Source organism: Euphorbia lathyris, chromosome 2 (assembly GCF_963576675.1).
Source record: "Euphorbia lathyris chromosome 2, ddEupLath1.1, whole genome shotgun sequence".
Taxonomy (NCBI): domain Eukaryota; kingdom Viridiplantae; phylum Streptophyta; class Magnoliopsida; order Malpighiales; family Euphorbiaceae; genus Euphorbia; species Euphorbia lathyris.
In genome coordinates this window covers 20,691,521-20,699,699 of record NC_088911.1, presented here as the reverse complement: position 1 = coordinate 20,699,699, position 8,179 = coordinate 20,691,521, and positions in this window count along the sequence as shown.

Here is an 8,179-nt window from a genome sequence, read left to right as displayed (position 1 = left end):
GAGATGTTGTGATATGTGTAAATAGAACTAACGTTTGTTCTTCTTATCTTATAATCGTAAATAAATAAACGCACACACCACGAATCATGCATATAAAGTCATGCATACATACTAAAACCGTTCGCGCAGACATCATCATTAAGCGGTTGTGGTTTCGCGAGAGTAATCGGCTTGTCAGACAGTTTGATCAGCTACGAGTAGACAGTTCCGAATCAGTAGTTGTGGCTTCTGAATCATCTTCATCCGGGTATACTCAGTCTTCCGTCAATATGTCTGCGACCGATGAGAAAGTGGCTGAATTGGAAAATTCTGTGAACAATATCAATGATCAGCTGGCCGCAATTTTGGCCCAGCTGGCTGAGCTAGCACTGAAGGACAACAAGAGTGGTAGTAAGCGTGCTGAGAATGAGGTGAACGATGGCCCTCGCTTTGGGAATGAGGAGGATTATCAGGATTATATCCGAAAACAGCTGGAAAAAGAGAAAGCTAAGGAAGAGGAATGGAAGCAACACATCACGCAGGAGGTGCAGGACTTGCGCGGAGGAAGTTCCGGAAGTCAGGACTTTTATAACTTGAAGAATTGTTTATCGGCAACAGCTTTGCCTTTAAAATTTCGTCTCCCCGACATGAAAAAGTTCGATGGAACTGGAGATCCCACCGCTCACATGAATCAGTATGTTGCTGTCATGAAGCACACGATCTTGACTGAGGATCAGGTCCTAGGGCTGTTTAACACCTACCTAGAGGGGGGTGCCCTCACATGGTTTCATGCATTGCCGATGGTAATAAAGAGGGATTGGAAGGAATTAGCAAAGTCATTCATCGCTCAGTATAGCTTTAACACCATGCTGGAGGTCACTTTGAAAGAGTTAGAGAGCACTAAGCAACAGGCTGGGGAATCCTTTTCCGATTTTGTGAAAAGATGGAGGGCTAAGGCCGCAGTGATGAAACAAAAGCCGCTCGAGCAGGATCAGATTCGAATGGTGGTTGGCAACACTTTGCCATATATCAAGAATGAGTTGCGGTATATGCCATTTACTGATTTCAATCAGATGTATAGTTGTGCCTTGACTGTTGAAGGGGATGGAGAGCCGAAGAAAGCTTATACCAAGTGGATGAAGTCGGGATATAGTGCCGGAGGGCCTAGTGCAAGTACGGAATCCGCAGCAGTGAAAGTGCTTGATCTTAATGCTATTGAAAAGAGGCAGTTCGCCAAGTTCGATCAGACTTACGCAAAAGTTTTTGAGCGTCTGCAGAAAAAGGGATTGTTGAAGGCCCTTACCCCGTATAACAAAGCTCAACCTACTCCGCAGATACAGGCTAGAGGGTATTGTGAGTTCCACAGCAATTATGGGCATACAATTGAGAATTGTGAGAGGCTGAAACACGAAATCCAGGATTTAATCGAGGAGAAAAAGATAGCTGATCCTTCGTCAGCGAACCCTTCCACTAGGCGTAATCCATTGCCTAATCATAGGGTAAGCATAATCGGAATTGGTCTGACAGAACGTGTAGTGATGGAATCCTTCGAAGAGAATGTAGAGGAGTTGCTGGATTCCGACGAAAGGAACAATGTAGGAAATGGTCTATATGTGTCCTTCCTGGGTGAAGAACAAGAGGATGAACCGATGGGGGAAGGGTCAGATGGTGGAGCACCGTATGATGAGGATAGTGCTGAAGAGACCAGAGAAGGGTCGTCTCGGACTATTGTGCCAGATTTGGGTTTGTTTAGTGGAGGAAGGGATCCCGAGGCGCACTTACGTGAATATATGCACGACATGTTTATTGAATCCTTCGGAGTAGATGAAATTGCCCAGTGGTTCCACCATTCGCTGGTAGGCGAGCCTCTGGAATGGTTCCATTCATTACCCGACTCTTGCAAGCATGATTGGGATCGGTTGTCGGATTTGTTTCTAGAAAAGTACCAAAGAGCTGAAGATAGAACTGCGGAGCGCTTTGCGATGCAGATCGGACCCATCAAACATCCGCTACCGAGGGTTAGTAAGTATAACGGCAATAAGGACCCTATGGAGCACCTTCACTTCTACTTGTCGGCTATGGTACCCTTGGGTTTTAAAGAGGAAGAGATCACTAGCTTGTTTTGCAATTCATTGATGGGTGAACCGTTAATGTGGTACATGTCGTTGCCGATGTATGTTAAGACCGATTGGGCGGCAATGACGAAAAGATTTATCAAGGAGTATACAGTATGGATGTTGACGGAGCAAACCCCTGATTCCCCGTCTTACCAAACGCCTGATGCGGTGTTAGCGATGCCTAGGTATGGTGGATACCAGGATCCTGTTGAGCACGCGAGGTTATTTCGCAATCATATGTATGACGCCGGATTTCCGCAATGTGAGTTGCATGAACATTTTCCGGAAACCTTGATGGGTGAAGCCTTATTATGGTATCAAGGTCTATCAGAGGAAGAAATGGGTCATTGGGTACCGCTTAGAAGTGCTTTTGTGGCGAGATATGAGATGTACGTTCCATGGACGGGATCCCTGGACGATCTGGATAGGATTAGGCAATTCCCCGAGGAACCGTTTGTGGATTATGCTAGAAGGTGGAGGCACCGTTATGAGCAGTGTCATGAAACAATGAGCGATAAGGTGCAGCTTATGTGCATACAACGAGGTGCTATTCCGTTGGCCGCCAGAAGGATGAGCAGAGTGTCCCTCTGGGATTATGATGAGTTGATAGGTTGGGCCTTGTATGGATCGGCGGATCCCTTTTACTTGAGTCCGAATGTTCCTCACGTCATGGATTTAATGGTTGTGGACATTTGGGAGAGTTCTTCGAACGAGGAAGATGCCAATCGGAGGGTTCCTATTAACATTTGGGACGAATCGGATGATGAGCCGGAAATTGTGGTAATGACGAGATCAGGCCATGTGGCCGAGGGGAAGACACCTATGATAGAAACCGAGATTGGAGAAGGGTCGGCTCCTAAGCCCGATGACCAAGTTCTTGAGCAGTTGAAGAAGACGCAAGCTAAGTCCACAGTCTGGGAAGTCTTATGCCATTCTAAGTACCATCGTGAGAACCTGATGAAAGAGTTGCAGAATCTGGTTATTTCCACCGATACTGAGCCGGCAGCGCTAGTGGGAGCAATTATGGCCCGAAAGAAGGCTGAAATCACATTTACTGACGAGGATCTCCCGGAAAAGGGGAAGGCTCACAATAAGCCTTTGTACATCCGAGCGGAAATCAACGGAAAGAAGACTAGCTGTGTGATGGTCGATGATGGATCGACCATTAATGTTTGCCCGTTGAAACTCTTGTCGAAGTTGGGAGTGGAGAGAGGAGATTTGACAGCTTCTGAAACTGTGATTAGAGCATATGACGATAGCCGTAGGCACATTGAAGGAGTCTTCAAGGCCAAGTTGAAAGTGGGGCCGCATGAGGAAGAAACTGAGTTCATGGTGCTGGATATCCCGGTAACCTTTGCCGTACTGTTGGGACGCCCTTAGTTCCATAAGTTGGGAGGTGTGCCCTCCACGCTCCACCAAATGATTAAATTCCCCTTCGGGGAGGAGATAGTGACAATTAGAGCTGAGAAATTGAGCTCGGTGGCAGCATTGGGAATTAAGCCTCAACTTTTCTCCGGATTCCAAGTCTCCAGGATTTACGAATCAAGCATGACCACCGATGTGGTGAAGATGATGAAGGGAGGTTTCATCCCAGGAATGGGTCTAGGAGCACACCATCAGGGGTTGCCAGAATTTTCGGACTTTAAGAGTCAGAAAACCCGGAGGGGTTTGGGATATGAGCAGGGAGGTCCATCCAACATGAGTGGTGAAGGAAAAGTGGGCCTAAGGAAGTACTTCGTGAACGAGGGGCATGGAAAGGCGTATTCAGGGACCCCCGAGGCATGGACTAGCACAGAAGGGAAGATTCTGCCGGGGTTCGAAATCTTCAATGATGTTGCCGACTGGGGCAAAGGAAAGGCGAGCTGCTTTGTCGAGGAGATTATGATGCTGGATTTGAATGCCGAGGAGCAAGTCATCACCATTGAAGCAACTGCAGGAGCGGGAGATGAGCCTAGTACCTCCAAAATTCATGAGAAATCCGAAGACCCTGATGATGAAAATTGTATTACTGCTTTGTTTGAATCAGATGATGTAATCACCCATGCTATCAATGAAATGAATTCTGATTTTGCTTACTTGCTTGATGTTGATCATGATCATTCCATGCATTCTCATTCATATAACATGCCTACATTTAAAATCAATGCAATAGAAATGTCAACTTTCAATCTTGGTACGGATGAAAATCCTAAACTTATACAAATTGCTCAAGAATTAACTATTGAAGAGAGAAAAGAATTCGAGAGAATAATTAAAAAATATGAAATTGTATTTGCATGGACATACGAAGACATGCCGGGAATTGATCAATCTATCGTAACTCACCGCATTCCAACTTACCCCGAAGCAAAGCCCATAAAGCAGAAGCTCCGACGTATGAGACCAGAATGGGCAGATAAGATCAGAGAGGAGGTGAAGAAGCAGTTAGAAGCAGGATTCATCGAAGTGATCGACTATCCCCCTTGGGTCGCAAATGTGGTGCCAAGCGCAAAAAAGGACGGCAAAGTGAGGATGTGCGTTGATTACAGAGATCTTAACAAGGCATGCCCCAAGGATGAGTTCACATTGCCTCATATCGACGTATTGATCGACAGTGTAGCGTCAAGCGTCTTACACACGAATGTGGATGGTTTCATGGGCTACATGCAAGTTCAGATGGCCGAAAAGCACAAAGCAAAAACCTCGTTCACAACCGAGTGGGGGACATACTGTTACAGAGTAATGCCGTTTGGTTTAAAAAATGCCGGGGCAACTTATCAGCGAATGGCCACAGCACTATTCCATGATATGATACACAAGGAGGTAGAAGTCTACGTGGACGATATGATGGTCAAATCAGAGACAAGAGAAGGGCATTTTACTGCGCTCGAGAAGTTTTTGGCCCGAATTGCAGAATTCAAGCTAAGGTTAAACCCGAAGAAGTGCTTTTTTGGCGTTTCGTCGGGGAAAATCTTAGGCTATGTAATCGGAAATAAGGGAATCGAGGTGGATCCTGATAAAGTGAAGGCTATACAGGAGATGCCGGCGCCGAGAAATGAGAAGGAAGTGAGAGGGTTTCTGAGGCAGGTTCAGTATATCAGTCGGTTCATAGCGAGACTCACCGCAATCTGCGAGCCAATCTTTAAGTTGCTAAGGAAAGACCAACCCGCTACTTGGAATGATAAGTGTCAGCAAGCTCTAGAGAGCGTCCGGAACTATTTGTCTAATCCGCCAGTGCTGAGACCGCCTAAACTGGGAAAGCCGCTTCTCCTCTATGTAGCAATTGAGGAGCGATCTATTGGGGCAATGTTGGCTCAAGAGGGAGACACCGGTGTGGAGCATGCGGTGTATTATTTGAGTAAGAAATTCCTGGAGTACGAGCTCAAGTACAACATGATCAAAAAGACATGTGTGGCAGTAGTATGGTTGACAAAGAAACTGTGACACTATTTCCAATCGTATAAAGTGATCATTATTTCTTGGATGGACCCCGTGAAGTATCTATACCGAACTCCATCCTTAACGGGGAAGTTAGCCAGATGGTTGTTGCTTTTGTCCGAGTTTGACATTGAATATATGACGAAGAAGGTTATCAAAGGGAGGGCCGTGGCAGAATTTCTGGCCAACCAACCCCTGAATGCAGAGGAAGAAGAGATAAGCTATGATTTCCCCGATGAGCACTTGAACGCAATCGAAGTTATACCATGGAAAATGTTCTTCGACAGAGCAGTTAATTCGAATAGAGCCGGAGTAGGAGTACTACTTACCTCACCGGAAGGAGAAAGGATCCCGATGGCCAAGAAGTTATCCTTCCCTCTCACCAATAATATGCCCGAATATGAAGCGTGCATTTATGGTTTAGAGTCATTAGCGGCACTGGGAGCGTCATATCTCGAAATTTGGGGTGACTCAAAGTTGATCATCGAACAGGCACAAGGAAACTGGGAGGTAAGAGAAGAAAGACTACGTCCGTACCTCGATCAGCTAGAAGGGTTGGCACAAAGATTCAAAGAATGCCGTTTCTATCATATTCCTCGAGCACAGAACCAGGCGGCGGATGCCTTGGCCACTTTGGTGTCAGTTTGGGACAATCCCCGGAACCTTGCTTCAAAACCGTTGGTATTGAGAAGATCTCACAAACCGTGCTACGAAGACGTAATGCTGTTAGGGGCAGATGAAAAACCATGGTATTTCGATATCGTGAACTTCATGAAAGATGGAACATATCCGGCAGAGTCAGAACCTAGGGATCAAGCTGTGATTAGAAGGCCAGTTCGTCATCCACAACGACTTGCTTTACAAAAGGCACATTGATGGGTTACAACTAAGATGCTTGGATGCGGGAGAAGCTCGCGAGGCAATGGAGTCGGTACATTCAGGAATTTGCGGAGCCCATATGGGAGGAGCAGTACTAGCTAAGAAAATTATTAGGCAAGGCTTCTATTGGCTCACCATGGAAAGAGATTGTAACAAGTATGCAAAGAAATGCCATGATTGTCAAATCCACGGCGATTGCAGTCATCTTCCGGCCATAGAACTACATGTGCTAGCACCTATTTGGCCATTCGCTGCTTGGGGCATTGACATCATCGGCGAAGTAAGGCCTAACGCTTCAAATGGACATAAGTTTATTGCTGTCGCCATCGATTATTTCACCAAATGGGTAGAAGCAGAGTCGTTTAGCAAACTGGGATCCAAGCAGATGAGAAAGTTCATTGAAAAACACTTGATCGCCAGGTTTGGAGTGCCTCATCACATGATTACGGATAACGGGGTCCAGTTTCAGGGGGAAGTAAGGAATCTTTTCCGAGAATATGGCATTGAACATCACAGGTCTTCTCCGTACCGTCCACAGGCTAATGGAGCAGTAGAAGCAGCTAATAAGAACCTTAAGAGGATTCTCGTAAAAATGGTGGAATCACATCGGAATTGGCATGAGCACCTCCCACTCGCGTTGTGGGCTTATCGCACGACAATTAGAACCTCAACTGGGGCAACGCCATTCTCTGTGGTGTATGGAACAGAAGCAGTCTTGCCGATTGAGATCGAAAAGCGATCGTTGAGAATCACAGTGGAGGCAGAAATTCCCGAGGCGGAATGGGTAAAGAGGCGATGTGAGCAGTTGGCTCTAGTTGACGAAAAAAGGATGGAAGCGCTTTACCATGTACAGTTATACCAGAGAAGAATGGCTCGGGCTTTCAATAAAAAAGTCAAGACCAGCCCTATCAAAGAAGGAGATTTAGTGCTGAAACAGATCCGTGCGACGCACACCGACCCAAGGGGGAAGTTTAGGCCTAACTGGGAAGGGCCATTCGTCGTGAAGAAGATACTAAGCAAAGGAGCGGTGAAGTTAACTACAATGGACAGCATGGAATTCTCCGAACCTACCAACCTGGATAGGCTTAAGAAATACTTTTCGTAAAAAAGAAAGAAAAATTCCCGATAGGTTGAAAACCTGCAAAGGGCGACCTATGCAACAATGAGGGAAATCCCAATGGGTGAAAACCCGAAAGGGCACTCATTTAAAAATTTCGGGATAGTAAAAGGAGAGGAGAAAAATCGCCGGGATCCGAAAACCGAAAGGCGGCTCCTGGTAACAATAGTTATGACTTGAGCAATTACAAAAACAATGTATAAGAGACTAAGTATTTCTGTTGTTTGTAAATAAATAAAGGCATGAATATATTTGACGAGAATGATTGGAATCATCATAATCTACTGAATGCATGGTAATATGAATCACGAGTTATACATTTCCTATCCTACTTTTCACAAAAAGCCTACCTACTATCCACCCCACTCCCTATACATCAGCTCTACAGCGGGGAAACTCCAATAAAAGCTACAAAGCAATAATTAAAGCTACAAAGCAATACATAACAAGCCTAATACGGAGGGAAATCCCAATAGTCCTCAAAATCTCTCAAGTGTGATGCCCGCTCCGCAGATAGTGCCTCCTCGGCAGCTCGCGCTCGCTCATCAGCAACTCATGCTCTCTCCTCGGCAGCGAGGCGTCCGATCGACTCATCGCGCGCCCTCTCCTCGATGGCAAGGCGACCCTCAGTCTCCCATCACATCATCCCTGACTAGTGGTCATTTCTCTC